Consider the following 17,775-nt stretch of genomic DNA (forward strand, 5'->3'; position numbering starts at 1 on the left):
TATGGCAAATCTAAGAAATGCTAAGGCTAATTAATCAATCAGGACATTTATTTGGTGATTGAATCTACTATGGGGCACTAAGTTTTAAGAAGAGAAGAAGAACAGACCTTTACTCTCATTAGTGCACACTGAAGAAGAAAATTCTTAAAACCAGAATATCTTAAAACCATAGCACAAGTGATGGATCACTGCATTCTTATTGCAACTTTTCCTATTTCCAAATGTTTGACAAACATCTCTCCAGTTGAAAACTGATTTGAAACAGCTTCAAAATTAGTTTGGAGTAAAAAAACCACTGAAGATGATGGGATTTATACAAAGTTTAAATATAGATAAGCTATCCTAAAATTCAACTTTAAGGAAATTGAACAAAGTTAGGTCCCACCAAGATTTGAAATCAGATTACTGGATTCAAAGTCCAAAGTGCTCACCATTACACCATGGAACCCATTATTAGAGTGTCTTCCTCTACTCAATATTGCTGATCTTTGAAATACTGTATGTTCTCCTGTTTTAGGTACATTTGGCATTTTTGTGTTTGCTGATGCTTTTTTGTTTGGCCGGTTAGCTCAGTTGGTTAGAGCGTTGTGCTAATAACACCAAGGTCATGTGTTCGATCCCCATACGGGCCATGTGCTTTTTCTTGTTGTCCTACAAGAAATGCCAAGAAGGGATTTTATCCAGCGGCAAAGTGCATGAAGTGTGGGATGAATGCATTGGCTACAGTTAGCAGCCCTTGAAACTTGCTAGAGAACATCATAGACACATACAAAACAGAGAATTTTTAAATCCATGTTAGGAATAAACAAAAATGTCATCCTTTGGCTGATGCAGCATTTCTCTATATGGCATACATAGAAAACTTTTTCTCAAATATAGCAATATGGCAAATCTAAGAAATGCTAAGGCTAATTAATCAATCAGGACATTTATTTGGTGATTGAATCTACTATGGGGGACTAAGTTTTAAGACGAGAAGAAGAACAGACCTTTACTCTCATTAGTGCACACTGAAGAAGAAAATTCTTAAAACCAGAATATCTTAAAACCATAGCACAAGTGATGGATCACTGCATTCTTATTGCAACTTTTCCTATTTCCAAATGTTTGACAAACATCTCTCCAGTTGAAAACTGATTTGAAACAGCTTCAAAATTAGTTTGGAGTAAAAAAACCACTGAAGATGATGGGATTTATACAAAGTTTAAATATAGATAAGCTATCCTAAAATTCAACTTTAAGGAAATTGAACAAAGTTAGGTCCCACCAAGATTTGAAATCAGATTACTGGATTCAAAGTCCAAAGTGCTCACCATTACACCATGGAACCCATTATTAGAGAGTCTTCCTCTACTCAATATTGCTGATCTTTGAAATACTGAATGTTCTCCTGTTTTAGGTACATTTGGCATTTTTGTGTTTGCTGATGCTTTTATGTTTGGCCGGTTAGCTCAGTTGGTTAGAGCGTGGTGCTAATAATGCCAAGGTCATGTGTTCGATCCCCATATGGGCCATGTGCTTTTTCTTGTTGTCCTACAAGAAATGCCAAGAAGGGATTTTATCCAGCGGCAAAGTGCATGAAGTGTGGGATGAATGCATTGGCTACAGTTAGCAGCCCTTGAAACTTGCAAGAGAACATCATAGACACATACAAAACAGAGAATTTTTAAATCCATGTTAGGAATAAACAAAAATGTCATCCTTTGGCTGATGCAGCATTTCTCTATATGGCATACATAGAAAACTTTTTCTCAAATATAGCAATATGGCAAATCTAAGAAATGCTAAGGCTAATTAATCAATCAGGACATTTATTTGGTGATTGAATCTACTATGGGGGACTAAGTTTTAAGACGAGAAGAAGAACAGACCTTTACTCTCATTAGTGCACACTGAAGAAGAAAATTCTTAAAACCAGAATATCTTAAAACCATAGCACAAGTGATGGATCACTGCATTCTTATTGCAACTTTTCCTATTTCCAAATGTTTGACAAACATCTCTCCAGTTGAAAACTGATTTGAAACAGCTTCAAAATTAGTTTGGAGTAAAAAAACCACTGAAGATGATGGGATTTATACAAAGTTTAAATATAGATAAGCTATCCTAAAATTCAACTTTAAGGAAATTGAACAAAGTTAGGTCCCACCAAGATTTGAAATCAGATTACTGGATTCAAAGTCCAAAGTGCTCACCATTACACCATGGAACCCATTATTAGAGAGTCTTCCTCTACTCAATATTGCTGATCTTTGAAATACTGAATGCTCTCCTGTTTTAGGTACATTTGGCATTTTTGTGTTTGCTGATGCTTTTATGTTTAGCCGGTTTGCTCAGTTGGTTAGAGCGTGGTGCTAATAACGCCAAGGTCATGGGTTTGATCCCCATATGGGCCATGTGCTTTTTCTTCTTGGCAAGAAATGCCAAGAAGGGATTTTATCCAGCGGCAAAGTGCATGAAGTGTGGGATGAATGCATTGGCTACAGTTAGCAGCCCTTGAAACTTGCAAGAGAATATCATAGACACATACAAAACAGAGAATTTTTAAATCCATGTTAGGAATAAACAAAAATGTCATCCTTTGGCTGATGCAGCATTTCTCTATATGGCATACATAGAAAACTTTTTCTCAAATATAGCAATATGGCAAATCTAAGAAATGCTAAGGCTAATTAATCAATCAGGACATTTATTTGGTGATTGAATCTACTATGGGGGACAAAGTTTTAAGATGAGAAGAAGAACAGACCTTTACTCTCATTAGTGCACACTGAAGAAGAAAATTCTTAAAACCAGAATATCTTAAAACCATAGCACAAGTGATGGATCACTGCATTCTTATTGCAACTTTTCCTATTTCCAAATGTTTGACAAACATCTCTCCAGTTGAAAACTGATTTGAAACAGCTTCAAAATTAGTTTGGAGTAAAAAAACCACTGAAGATGATGGGATTTATACAAAGTTTAAATATAGATAAGCTATCCTAAAATTCAACTTTAAGGAAATTGAACAAAGTTAGGTCCCACCAAGATTTGAAATCCGATTACTGGATTCAAAGTCCAAAGTGCTCACCATTACGCCATGGAACCCATTATTAGAGAGTCTTCCTCTACTCAATATTGCTGATCTTTGAAATACTGAATGTTCTCCTGTTTTAGGTACATTTGGCATTTTTGTGTTTGCTGATGCTTTTATGTTTGGCCGGTTAGCTCAGTTGGTTAGAGTGTGGTGCTAATAACGCCAAGGTCATGTGTTCGATCCCCATACGGGCCATGTGCTTTTTCTTGTTGTCCTACAAGAAATGCCAAGAAGGGATTTTATCCAGCGGCAAAGTGCATGAAGTGTGGGATGAATGCATTGGCTACAGTTAGCAGCCCTTGAAACTTGCAAGAGAACATCATAGACACATACAAAACAGAGAAATTTTAAATCCATGTTAGGAATAAACAAAAATGTCATCCTTTGGCTGATGCAGCATTTCTCTATATGGCATACATAGAAAACTTTTTCTCAAATATAGCAATATGGCAAATCTAAGAAATGCTATGGCAAATTAATCAATCAGGACATTTATTTGGTGATTGAATCTACTATGGGGGACTAAGTTTTAAGAAGAGAAGAAGAACAGACCTTTACTCTCATTAGTGCACACTGAAGAAGAAAATTCTTAAAACCAGAATATCTTAAAACCATAGCACAAGTGATGGATCACTGCATTCTTATTGCAACTTTTCCTATTTCCAAATGTTTGACAAACATCTCTCCAGTTGAAAACTGATTTGAAACAGCTTAAAAATTAGTTTGGAGTAAAAAAACCATTGAAGATGATGGGATTTATACAAAGTTTAAATATAGATAAGCTATCCTAAAATTCAACTTTAAGGAAATTGAACAAAGTTAGGTCTCACCAAGATTTGAAATCAGAATACTGGATTCAAAGTCCAAAGTGCTCACCATTACAACATGGAACCCATTATTAGAGAGTCTTCCTCTACTCAATATTGCTGATCTTTGAAATACTGAATGTTCTCCTGTTTTAGGTACATTTGGCATTTTTGTGTTTGCTGATGCTTTTATGTTTGGTCGGTTAGCTCAGTTGGTTAGAGCGTGGTGCTAATAATGCCAATGTCATGTGTTCGATCCCCATACGGGCCATGTGCTTTTTCTTGTTGTCCTACAAGAAATGCCAAGAAGGGATTTTATCCAGCGGCAAAGTGCATGAAGTGTGGGATGAATGCATTGGCTACAGTTAGCAGCCCTTGAAACTTGCAAGAGAACATCATAGACACATACAAAACAGAGAATTTTTAAATCCATGTTAGGAATAAACAAAAATGTCATCCTTTGGCTGATGCAGCATTTCTCTATATGGCATACATAGAAAACTTTTTCTCAAATATAGCAATATGGCAAATCTAAGAAATGCTGTGGCAAATTAATCAATCAGGACATTTATTTGGTGATTGAATCTACTATGGGGGACTAAGTTTTAAGACGAGAAGAAGAACAGACCTTTACTCTCATTAGTGCACACTGAAGAAGAAAATTCTTAAAACCAGAATATCTTAAAACCATAGCACAAGTGATGGATCACTGCATTCTTATTGCAACTTTTCCTATTTCCAAATGTTTGACAAACATCTCTCCAGTTGAAAACTGATTTGAAACAGTTTCAAAATTAGTTTGGAGTAAAGAAACCACTGAAGATGATGGGATTTATACAAAGTTTAAATATAGATAAGCTATCCTAAAATTCAACTTTAAGGAAATTGAACAAAGTTAGGTCCCACCAAGATTTGAAATCAGATTACTGGATTCAAAGTCCAAAGTGCTCACCATTACACCATGGAACCCATTATTAGAGAGTCTTCCTCTACTCAATATTGCTGATCTTTGAAATACTGAATGCTCTCCTGTTTTAGGTACATTTGGCATTTTTGTGTTTGCTGATGCTTTTATGTTTGGCCGGTTTGCTCAGTTGGTTAGAGCGTGGTGCTAATAACGCCAAGGTCATGGGTTTGATCCCCATATGGGCCATGTGCTTTTTCTTCTTGGCAAGAAATGCCAAGAAGGGATTTTATCCAGCGGCAAAGTGCATGAAGTGTGGGATGAATGCATTGGCTACAGTTAGCAGCCCTTGAAACTTGCTAGAGAACATCATAGACACATACAAAACAGAGAATTTTTAAATCCATGTTAGGAATAAACAAAAATGTCATCCTTTGGCTGATGCAGCATTTCTCTATATGGCATACATAGAAAACTTTTTCTCAAATATAGCAATATGGCAAATCTAAGAAATGCTATGGCAAATTAATCAATCAGGACATTTATTTGGTGATTGAATCTACTATGGGGGACTAAGTTTTAAGAAGAGAAGAAGAACAGACCTTTACTCTCATTAGTGCACACTGAAGAAGAAAATTCTTAAAACCAGAATATCTTAAAACCATAGCACAAGTGATGGATCACTGCATTCTTATTGCAACTTTTCCTAATTCCAAATGTTTGACAAACATCTCTCCAGTTGAAAACTGATTTGAAACAGCTTCAAAATTAGTTTGCAGTAAAAAAACCACTGAAGATGATGGGATTTATACAAAGTTTAAATATAGATAAGCTATCCTAAAATTCAACTTTAAGGAAATTGAACAAAGTTAGGTACCACCAAGATTTGAAATCAGATTACAGGATTCAAAGTCCAAAGTGCTCACTATTACACCATGGAACCCATTATTAGAGAGTCTTCCTCTACTCAATATTGAAATACTGAATGTTCTCCTGTTTTAGGTACATTTGGCATTTTTGTGTTTGTTGATGCTTTTTTGTTTGGCCGGTTAGCTCAGTTGGTTAGAGCGTGGTGCTAATAACGCCAAGGTCATGTGTTCGATCCCCATACGGGCCATGTGCTTTTTCTTGTTGTCCTACAAGAAATGCCAAGAAGGGATTTTATCCAGCGGCAAAGTGCATGAAGTGTGGGATGAATGCATTGGCTACAGTTAGCAGCCCTTGAAACTTGCTAGAGAACATCATAGACACATACAAAACAGAGAATTTTTAAATCCATGTTAGGAATAAACAAAAATGTCATCCTTTGGCTGATGCAGCATTTCTCTATATGGCATACATAGAAAACTTTTTCTCAAATATAGCAATATGGCAAATCTAAGAAATGCTAAGGCTAATTAATCAATCAGGACATTTATTTGGTGATTGAATCTACTATGGGGGACTAAGTTTTAAAAAGAGAAGAAGAACAGACCTTTACTCTCATTAGTGCACACTGAAGAAGAAAATTCTTAAAACCAGAATATCTTAAAACCATAGCACAAGTGATGGATCACTGCATTCTTATTGCAACTTTTCCTATTTCCAAATGTTTGACAAACATCTCTCCAGTTGAAAACTGATTTGAAACAGCTTCAAAATTAGTTTGGAGTAAAAAAAACACTGAAGATGATGGGATTTATACAAAGTTTAAATATTGATAAGCTATCCTAAAATTCAACTTTAAGGAAATTGAACAAAGTTAGGTCCCACCAAGATTTGAAATCAGATTACTGGATTCAAAGTCCAAAGTGCTCACCATTACACCATGGAACCCATTATTAGAGTGTCTTCCTCTACTCAATATTGCTGATCTTTGAAATACTGAATGTTCTCCTGTTTTAGGTACATTTGGCATTTTTGTGTTTGCTGATGCTTTTATGTTTGGTCGGTTAGCTCAGTTGGTTAGAGCGTGGTGCTAATAATGCCAATGTCATGTGTTCGATCCCCATATGGGCCATGTGCTTTTTCTTGTTGTCCTACAAGAAATGCCAAGAAGGGATTTTATCCAGCGGCAAAGTGCATGAAGTGTGGGATGAATGCATTGGCTACAGTTAGCAGCCCTTGAAACTTGCAAGAGAACATCATAGACACATACAAAACAGAGAATTTTTAAATCCATGTTAGGAATAAACAAAAATGTCATCCTTTGGCTGATGCAGCATTTCTCTATTTGGCATACATAGAAAAATTTTTCTCAAATATAGCAATATGGCAAATCTAAGAAATGCTGTGGCAAATTAATCAATCAGGACATTTATTTGGTGATTGAATCTACTATGGGGGACTAAGTTTTAAGACGAGAAGAAGAACAGACCTTTACTCTCATTAGTGCACACTGAAGAAGAAAATTCTTAAAACCAGAATATCTTAAAACCATAGCACAAGTGATGGATCACTGCATTCTTATTGCAACTTTTCCTATTTCCAAATGTTTGACAAACATCTCTCCAGTTGAAAACTGATTTGAAACAGCTTCAAAATTAGTTTGGAGTAAAAAAAACACTGAAGATGATGGGATTTATACAAAGTTTAAATATTGATAAGCTATCCTAAAATTCAACTTTAAGGAAATTGAACAAAGTTAGGTCCCACCAAGATTTGAAATCAGATTACTGGATTCAAAGTCCAAAGTGCTCACCATTACACCATGGAACCCATTATTAGAGTGTCTTCCTCTACTCAATATTGCTGATCTTTGAAATACTGAATGTTCTCCTGTTTTAGGTACATTTGGCATTTTTGTGTTTGCTGATGCTTTTATGTTTGGTCGGTTAGCTCAGTTGGTTAGAGCGTGGTGCTAATAATGCCAATGTCATGTGTTCGATCCCCATATGGGCCATGTGCTTTTTCTTGTTGTCCTACAAGAAATGCCAAGAAGGGATTTTATCCAGCGGCAAAGTGCATGAAGTGTGGGATGAATGCATTGGCTACAGTTAGCAGCCCTTGAAACTTGCAAGAGAACATCATAGACACATACAAAACAGAGAATTTTTAAATCCATGTTAGGAATAAACAAAAATGTCATCCTTTGGCTGATGCAGCATTTCTCTATTTGGCATACATAGAAAACTTTTTCTCAAATATAGCAATATGGCAAATCTAAGAAATGCTGTGGCAAATTAATCAATCAGGACATTTATTTGGTGATTGAATCTACTATGGGGGACTAAGTTTTAAGACGAGAAGAAGAACAGACCTTTACTCTCATTAGTGCACACTGAAGAAGAAAATTCTTAAAACCAGAATATCTTAAAACCATAGCACAAGTGATGGATCACTGCATTCTTATTGCAACTTTTCCTATTTCCAAATGTTTGACAAACATCTCTCCAGTTGAAAACTGATTTGAAACAGTTTCAAAATTAGTTTGGAGTAAAGAAACCACTGAAGATGATGGGATTTATACAAAGTTTAAATATAGATAAGCTATCCTAAAATTCAACTTTAAGGAAATTGAACAAAGTTAGGTCTCACCAAGATTTGAAATCAGAATACTGGATTCAAAGTCCAAAGTGCTCACCATTACACCATGGAACCCATTATTAGAGAGTCTTCCTCTACTCAATATTGCTGATCTTTGAAATACTGAATGCTCTCCTGTTTTAGGTACATTTGGCATTTTTGTGTTTGCTAATGCTTTTATGTTTGGCCGGTTTGCTCAGTTGGTTAGAGCGTGGTGCTAATAACGCCAAGGTCATCGGTTTGATCCCCATATGGGCCATGTGCTTTTTCTTCTTGGCAAGAAATGCCAAAAAGGGATTTTATCCAGCGGCAAAGTGCATGAAGTGTGGGATGAATGCATTGGCTACAGTTAGCAGCCCTTGAAACTTGCAAGAGAACATCATAGACACATACAAAACAGAGAAATTTTAAATCCATGTTAGGAATAAACAAAAATGTCATCCTTTGGCTGATGCAGCATTTCTCTATATGGCATACATAGAAAACTTTTTCTCAAATATAGCAATATGGCAAATCTAAGAAATGCTATGGCAAATTAATCAATCAGGACATTTATTTGGTGATTGAATCTACTATGGGGGACTAAGTTTTAAGAAGAGAAGAAGAACAGACCTTTACTCTCATTAGTGCACACTGAAGAAGAAAATTCTTAAAACCAGAATATCTTAAAACCATAGCACAAGTGATGGATCACTGCATTCTTATTGCAACTTTTCCTATTTCCAAATGTTTGACAAACATCTCTCCAGTTGAAAACTGATTTGAAACAGCTTAAAAATTCGTTTGGAGTAAAAAAACCATTGAAGATGATGGGATTTATACAAAGTTTAAATATAGATAAGCTATCCTAAAATTCAACTTTAAGGAAATTGAACAAAGTTAGGTCTCACCAAGATTTGAAATCAGAATACTGGATTCAAAGTCCAAAGTGCTCACCATTACACCATGGAACCCATTATTAGAGAGTCTTCCTCTACTCAATATTGCTGATCTTTGAAATACTGAATGTTCTCCTGTTTTAGGTACATTTGGCATTTTTGTGTTTGCTGATGCTTTTATGTTTGGCAGGTTAGCTCAGTTGGTTAGAGCGTGGTGCTAATAATGCCAAGGTCGTGTGTTCGATCCCCATACGGGCCATGTGCTTTTTCTTGTTGTCCTACAAGAAATGCCAAGAAGGGATTTTATCCAGCGGCAAAGTGCATGAAGTGTGGGATGAATGCATTGGCTACAGTTAGCAGCCCTTGAAACTTGCAAGAGAACATCATAGACACATACAAAACAGAGAATTTTTAAATCCATGTTAGGAATAAACAAAAATGTCATCCTTTGGCTGATGCAGAATTTCTCTATATGGCATACATAGAAAACTTTTTCTCAAATATAGCAATATGGCAAATCTAAGAAATGCTGTGGCAAATTAATCAATCAGGACATTTATTTGGTGATTGAATCTACTATGGGGGACTAAGTTTTAAGACGAGAAGAAGAACAGACCTTTACTCTCATTAGTGCACACTGAAGAAGAAAATTCTTAAAACCAGAATATCTTAAAACCATAGCACAAGTGATGGATCACTGCATTCTTATTGCAACTTTTCCTATTTCCAAATGTTTGACAAACATCTCTCCAGTTGAAAACTGATTTGAAACAGCTTCAAAATTAGTTTGGAGTAAAAAAACCACTGAAGATGATGGGATTTATACAAAGTTTAAATATAGATAAGCTATCCTAAAATTCAACTTTAAGGAAATTGAACAAAGTTAGGTCCCACCAAGATTTGAAATCAGATTACTGGATTCAAAGTCCAAAGTGCTCACCATTACACCATGGAACCCATTATTAGAGAGTCTTCCTCTACTCAATATTGCTGATCTTTGAAATACTGAATGCTCTCCTGTTTTAGGTACATTTGGCATTTTTGTGTTTGCTGATGCTTTTATGTTTGGCCGGTTTGCTCAGTTGGTTAGAGCGTGGTGCTAATAACGCCAAGGTCATGGGTTTGATCCCCATATGGGCCATGTGCTTTTTCTTCTTGGCAAGAAATGCCAAGAAGGGATTTTATCCAGCGGCAAAGTGCATGAAGTGTGGGATGAATGCATTGGCTACAGTTAGCAGCCCTTGAAACTTGCTAGAGAACATCATAGACACATACAAAACAGAGAATTTTTAAATCCATGTTAGGAATAAACAAAAATGTCATCCTTTGGCTGATGCAGCATTTCTCTATATGGCATACATAGAAAACTTTTTCTCAAATATAGCAATATGGCAAATCTAAGAAATGCTAAGGCTAATTAATCAATCAGGACATTTATTTGGTGATTGAATCTACTATGGGGGACTAAGTTTTAAGAAGAGAAGAAGAACAGACCTTTACTCTCATTAGTGCACACTGAAGAAGAAAATTCTTAAAACCAGAATATCTTAAAACCATAGCACAAGTGATGGATCACTGCATTCTTATTGCAACTTTTCCTAATTCCAAATGTTTGACAAACATCTCTCCAGTTGAAAACTGATTTGAAACAGCTTCAAAATTAGTTTGCAGTAAAAAAACCACTGAAGATGATGGGATTTATACAAAGTTTAAATATAGATAAGCTATCCTAAAATTCAACTTTAAGGAAATTGAACAAAGTTAGGTACCACCAAGATTTGAAACCAGATTACAGGATTCAAAGTCCAAAGTGCTCACCATTACACCATGGAACCCATTATTAGAGAGTCTTCCTCTACTCAATATTGCTGATCTTTGAAATACTGAATGCTCTCCTGTTTTAGGTACATTTGGCATTTTTGTGTTTGCTGATGCTTTTATGTTTGGCCGGTTTGCTCAGTTGGTTAGAGCGTGGTGCTAATAACGCCAAGGTCATGGGTTTGATCCCCATATGGGCCATGTGCTTTTTCTTCTTGGCAAGAAATGCCAAGAAGGGATTTTATCCAGCGGCAAAGTGCATGAAGTGTGGGATGAATGCATTGGCTACAGTTAGCAGCCCTTGAAACTTGCTAGAGAACATCATAGACACATACAAAACAGAGAATTTTTAAATCCATGTTAGGAATAAACAAAAATGTCATCCTTTGGCTGATGCAGCATTTCTCTATATGGCATACATAGAAAACTTTTTCTCAAATATAGCAATATGGCAAATCTAAGAAATGCTAAGGCTAATTAATCAATCAGGACATTTATTTGGTGATTGAATCTACTATGGGGGACTAAGTTTTAAGAAGAGAAGAAGAACAGACCTTTACTCTCATTAGTGCACACTGAAGAAGAAAATTCTTAAAACCAGAATATCTTAAAACCATAGCACAAGTGATGGATCACTGCATTCTTATTGCAACTTTTCCTAATTCCAAATGTTTGACAAACATCTCTCCAGTTGAAAACTGATTTGAAACAGCTTCAAAATTAGTTTGCAGTAAAAAAACCACTGAAGATGATGGGATTTATACAAAGTTTAAATATAGATAAGCTATCCTAAAATTCAACTTTAAGGAAATTGAACAAAGTTAGGTACCACCAAGATTTGAAATCAGATTACAGGATTCAAAGTCCAAAGTGCTCACCATTACACCATGGAACCCATTATTAGAGAGTCTTCCTCTACTCAATATTGAAATACTGAATGTTCTCCTGTTTTAGGTACATTTGGCATTTTTGTGTTTGCTGATGCTTTTATGTTTGGCCGGTTAGCTCAGTTGGTTAGAGCGTGGTGCTAATAACGCCAAGGTCATGTGTTCGATCCCCATACGGGCCATGTGCTTTTTCTTGTTGTCCTACAAGAAATGCCAAGAAGGGATTTTATCCAGCGGCAAAGTGCATGAAGTGTGGGATGAATGCATTGGCTACAGTTAGCAGCCCTTGAAACTTGCTAGAGAACATCATAGACACATACAAAACAGAGAAATTTCAAATCCATGTTAGGAATAAACAAAAATGTCATCCTTTGGCTGATGCAGCATTTCTCTATATGGCATACATAGAAAACTTTTTCTCAAATATAGCAATATGGCAAATCTAAGAAATGCTAAGGCTAATTAATCAATCAGGACATTTATTTGGTGATTGAATCTACTATGGGGGACTAAGTTTTAAGAAGAGAAGAAGAACAGACCTTTACTCTCATTAGTGCACACTGAAGAAGAAAATTCTTAAAACCAGAATATCTTAAAACCATAGCACAAGTGATGGATCACTGCATTCTTATTGCAACTTTTCCTATTTCCAAATGTTTGACAAACATCTCTCCAGTTGAAAACTGATTTGAAACAGCTTCAAAATTAGTTTGGAGTAAAAAAACCACTGAAGATGATGGGATTTATACAAAGTTTAAATATAGATAAGCTATCCTAAAATTCAACTTTAAGGAAATTGAACAAAGTTAGGTCCCACCAAGATTTGAAATCAGATTACTGGATTCAAAGTCCAAAGTGCTCACCATTACACCATGGAACCCATTATTAGAGTGTCTTCCTCTACTCAATATTGCTGATCTTTGAAATACTGAATGTTCTCCTGTTTTAGGTACATTTGGCATTTTTGTGTTTGCTGATGCTTTTATGTTTGGCCGGTTAGCTCAGTTGGTTAGAGCGTGGTGCTAATAATGCCAAGGTCATGTGTTCGATCCCCATATTGGCCATGTGCTTTTTCTTGTTGTCCTACAAGAAATGCCAAGAAGGGATTTTATCCAGCGGCAAAGTGCATGAAGTGTGGGATGAATGCATTGGCTACAGTTAGCAGCCCTTGAAACTTGCTAGAGAACATCATAGACACATACAAAACAGAGAAATTTTAAATCCATGTTAGGAATAAACAAAAATGTCATCCTTTGGCTGATGCAGCATTTCTCTATATGGCATACATAGAAAACTTTTTCTCAAATATAGCAATATGGCAAATCTAAGAAATGCTAAGGCTAATTAATCAATCAGGACATTTATTTGGTGATTGAATCTACTATGGGGGACTAAGTTTTAAGAAGAGAAGAAGAACAGACCTTTACTCTCATTAGTGCACACTGAAGAAGAAAATTCTTAAAACCAGAATATCTTAAAACCATAGCACAAGTGATGGATCACTGCATTCTTATTGCAACTTTTCCTATTTCCAAATGTTTGACAAACATCTCTCCAGTTGAAAACTGATTTGAAACAGCTTCAAAATTAGTTTGGAGTAAAAAAACCACTGAAGATGATGGGATTTATACAAAGTTTAAATATAGATAAGCTATCCTAAAATTCAACTTTAAGGAAATTGAACAAAGTTAGGTCCCACCAAGATTTGAAATCAGATTACTGGATTCAAAGTCCAAAGTGCTCACCATTACACCATGGAACCCATTATTAGAGTGTCTTCCTCTACTCAATATTGCTGATCTTTGAAATACTGAATGTTCTCCTGTTTTAGGTACATTTGGCATTTTTGTGTTTGCTGATGCTTGTATGTTTGGCCGGTTAGCTCAGTTGGTTAGAGCATGGTGCTAATAACGCCAAGGTCATGTGTTCGATCCCCATACGGGCCATGTGCTTTTTCTTGTTGTCCTACAAGAAATGCCAAGAAGGGATTTTATCCAGCGGCAAAGTGCATGAAGTGTGGGATGAATGCATTGGCTACAGTTAGCAGCCCTTGAAACTTGCTAGAGAACATCATAGACACATACAAAACAGAGAATTTTTAAATCCATGTTAGGAATAAACAAAAATGTCATCCTTTGGCTGATGCAGCATTTCTCTATATGGCATACATAGAAAACTTTTTCTCAAATATAGCAATATGGCAAATCTAAGAAATGCTAAGGCTAATTAATCAATCAGGACATTTATTTGGTGATTGAATCTACTATGGGGGACTAAGTTTTAAGAAGAGAAGAAGAACAGACCTTTACTCTCATTAGTGCACACTGAAGAAGAAAATTCTTAAAACCAGAATATCTTAAAACCATAGCACAAGTGATGGATCACTGCATTCTTATTGCAACTTTTCCTATTTCCAAATGTTTGACAAACATCTCTCCAGTTGAAAACTGATTTGAAACAGCTTCAAAATTAGTTTGGAGTAAAAAAACCACTGAAGATGATGGGATTTATACAAAGTTTAAATATAGATAAGCTATCCTAAAATTCAACTTTAAGGAAATTGAACAAAGTTAGGTCCCACCAAGATTTGAAATCAGATTACTGGATTCAAAGTCCAAAGTGCTCACCATTACACCATGGAACCCATTATTAGAGAGTCTTCCTCTACTCAATATTGCTGATCTTTGAAATACTGAATGTTCTCCTGTTTTAGGTACATTTGGCATTTTTGTGTTTGCTGATGCTTTTATGTTTGGCAGGTTAGCTCAGTTGGTTAGAGCGTGGTGCTAATAATGCCAAGGTCGTGTGTTCGATCCCCATACGGGCCATGTGCTTTTTCTTGTTGTCCTACAAGAAATGCCAAGAAGGGATTTTATCCAGCGGCAAAGTGCATGAAGTGTGGGATGAATGCATTGGCTACAGTTAGCAGCCCTTGAAACTTGCAAGAGAACATCATAGACACATACAAACCAGAGAATTTTTAAATCCATGTTAGGAATAAACAAAAATGTCATCCTTTGGCTGATGCAGAATTTCTCTATATGGCATACATAGAAAACTTTTTCTCAAATATAGCAATATGGCAAATCTAAGAAATGCTGTGGCAAATTAATCAATCAGGACATTTATTTGGTGATTGAATCTACTATGGGGGACTAAGTTTTAAGACGAGAAGAAGAACAGACCTTTACTCTCATTAGTGCACACTGAAGAAGAAAATTCTTAAAACCAGAATATCTTAAAACCATAGCACAAGTGATGGATCACTGCATTCTTATTGCAACTTTTCCTATTTCCAAATGTTTGACAAACATCTCTCCAGTTGAAAACTGATTTGAAACAGCTTCAAAATTAGTTTGGAGTAAAAAAACCACTGAAGATGATGGGATTTATACAAAGTTTAAATATAGATAAGCTATCCTAAAATTCAACTTTAAGGAAATTGAACAAAGTTAGGTCCCACCAAGATTTGAAATCAGATTACTGGATTCAAAGTCCAAAGTGCTCACCATTACACCATGGAACCCATTATTAGAGAGTCTTCCTCTACTCAATATTGCTGATCTTTGAAATACTGAATGCTCTCCTGTTTTAGGTACATTTGGCATTTTTGTGTTTGCTGATGCTTTTATGTTTGGCCGGTTTGCTCAGTTGGTTAGAGCGTGGTGCTAATAACGCCAAGGTCATGGGTTTGATCCCCATATGGGCCATGTGCTTTTTCTTCTTGGCAAGAAATGCCAAGAAGGGATTTTATCCAGCGGCAAAGTGCATGAAGTGTGGGATGAATGCATTGGCTACAGTTAGCAGCCCTTGAAACTTGCTAGAGAACATCATAGACACATACAAAACAGAGAATTTTTAAATCCATGTTAGGAATAAACAAAAATGTCATCCTTTGGCTGATGCAGCATTTCTCTATATGGCATACATAGAAAACTTTTTCTCAAATATAGCAATATGGCAAATCTAAGAAATGCTAAGGCTAATTAATCAATCAGGACATTTATTTGGTGATTGAATCTACTATGGGGGACTAAGTTTTAAGAAGAGAAGAAGAACAGACCTTTACTCTCATTAGTGCACACTGAAGAAGAAAATTCTTAAAACCAGAATATCTTAAAACCATAGCACAAGTGATGGATCACTGCATTCTTATTGCAACTTTTCCTAATTCCAAATGTTTGACAAACATCTCTCCAGTTGAAAACTGATTTGAAACAGCTTCAAAATTAGTTTGCAGTAAAAAAACCACTGAAGATGATGGGATTTATACAAAGTTTAAATATAGATAAGCTATCCTAAAATTCAACTTTAAGGAAATTGAACAAAGTTAGGTACCACCAAGATTTGAAATCAGATTACAGGATTCAAAGTCCAAAGTGCTCACCATTACACCATGGAACCCATTATTAGAGAGTCTTCCTCTACTCAATATTGAAATACTGAATGTTCTCCTGTTTTAGGTACATTTGGCATTTTTGTGTTTGCTGATGCTTTTATGTTTGGCCGGTTAGCTCAGTTGGTTAGAGCGTGGTGCTAATAACGCCAAGGTCATGTGTTCGATCCCCATACGGGCCATGTGCTTTTTCTTGTTGTCCTACAAGAAATGCCAAGAAGGGATTTTATCCAGCGGCAAAGTGCATGAAGTGTGGGATGAATGCATTGGCTACAGTTAGCAGCCCTTGAAACTTGCTAGAGAACATCATAGACACATACAAAACAGAGAAATTTCAAATCCATGTTAGGAATAAACAAAAATGTCATCCTTTGGCTGATGCAGCATTTCTCTATATGGCATACATAGAAAACTTTTTCTCAAATATAGCAATATGGCAAATCTAAGAAATGCTAAGGCTAATTAATCAATCAGGACATTTATTTGGTGATTGAATCTACTATGGGGGACTAAGTTTTAAGAAGAGAAGAAGAACAGACCTTTACTCTCATTAGTGCACACTGAAGAAGAAAATTCTTAAAACCAGAATATCTTAAAACCATAGCACAAGTGATGGATCACTGCATTCTTATTGCAACTTTTCCTATTTCCAAATGTTTGACAAACATCTCTCCAGTTGAAAACTGATTTGAAACAGCTTCAAAATTAGTTTGGAGTAAAAAAACCACTGAAGATGATGGGATTTATACAAAGTTTAAATATAGATAAGCTATCCTAAAATTCAACTTTAAGGAAATTGAACAAAGTTAGGTCCCACCAAGATTTGAAATCAGATTACTGGATTCAAAGTCCAAAGTGCTCACCATTACACCATGGAACCCATTATTAGAGTGTCTTCCTCTACTCAATATTGCTGATCTTTGAAATACTGAATGTTCTCCTGTTTTAGGTACATTTGGCATTTTTGTGTTTGCTGATGCTTTTATGTTTGGCCGGTTAGCTCAGTTGGTTAGAGCGTGGTGCTAATAATGCCAAGGTCATGTGTTCGATCCCCATATTGGCCATGTGCTTTTTCTTGTTGTCCTACAAGAAATGCCAAGAAGGGATTTTATCCAGCGGCAAAGTGCATGAAGTGTGGGATGAATGCATTGGCTACAGTTAGCAGCCCTTGAAACTTGCTAGAGAACATCATAGACACATACAAAACAGAGAAATTTTAAATCCATGTTAGGAATAAACAAAAATGTCATCCTTTGGCTGATGCAGCATTTCTCTATATGGCATACATAGAAAACTTTTTCTCAAATATAGCAATATGGCAAATCTAAGAAATGCTAAGGCTAATTAATCAATCAGGACATTTATTTGGTGATTGAATCTACTATGGGGGACTAAGTTTTAAGAAGAGAAGAAGAACAGACCTTTACTCTCATTAGTGCACACTGAAGAAGAAAATTCTTAAAACCAGAATATCTTAAAACCATAGCACAAGTGATGGATCAC

General features: G+C 35.9%; 7 non-coding genes across 7 annotated transcripts; all 7 read left to right on the plus strand.

Moving 5' to 3' along the window:
- Positions 1-3,200: 3,200 nt before the first annotated feature.
- On the plus strand, positions 3,201-3,274 carry TRNAI-AAU (transfer RNA isoleucine (anticodon AAU)). The gene has a single exon. It is a non-coding gene; the product is annotated as a tRNA-Ile (tRNA).
- A 2,558-nt stretch (positions 3,275-5,832) lies between these two features.
- On the plus strand, positions 5,833-5,906 carry TRNAI-AAU (transfer RNA isoleucine (anticodon AAU)). The gene has a single exon. It is a non-coding gene; the product is annotated as a tRNA-Ile (tRNA).
- A 6,078-nt stretch (positions 5,907-11,984) lies between these two features.
- On the plus strand, positions 11,985-12,058 carry TRNAI-AAU (transfer RNA isoleucine (anticodon AAU)). Its single transcript has one exon. It is a non-coding gene; the product is annotated as a tRNA-Ile (tRNA).
- An 808-nt stretch (positions 12,059-12,866) lies between these two features.
- Positions 12,867-12,940, plus strand: TRNAI-AAU (transfer RNA isoleucine (anticodon AAU)). The gene has a single exon. It is a non-coding gene; the product is annotated as a tRNA-Ile (tRNA).
- An 808-nt stretch (positions 12,941-13,748) lies between these two features.
- On the plus strand, positions 13,749-13,822 carry TRNAI-AAU (transfer RNA isoleucine (anticodon AAU)). The gene has a single exon. It is a non-coding gene; the product is annotated as a tRNA-Ile (tRNA).
- A 2,558-nt stretch (positions 13,823-16,380) lies between these two features.
- On the plus strand, positions 16,381-16,454 carry TRNAI-AAU (transfer RNA isoleucine (anticodon AAU)). Its single transcript has one exon. It is a non-coding gene; the product is annotated as a tRNA-Ile (tRNA).
- An 808-nt stretch (positions 16,455-17,262) lies between these two features.
- Positions 17,263-17,336, plus strand: TRNAI-AAU (transfer RNA isoleucine (anticodon AAU)). The gene has a single exon. It is a non-coding gene; the product is annotated as a tRNA-Ile (tRNA).
- Positions 17,337-17,775: the final 439 nt, after the last annotated feature.

This window comes from Taudactylus pleione, unplaced genomic scaffold (assembly GCF_031769625.1).
Source record: "Taudactylus pleione unplaced genomic scaffold, aTauple2 ptg000085l, whole genome shotgun sequence".
Classification (NCBI taxonomy): Eukaryota; Metazoa; Chordata; class Amphibia; order Anura; family Myobatrachidae; genus Taudactylus; species Taudactylus pleione.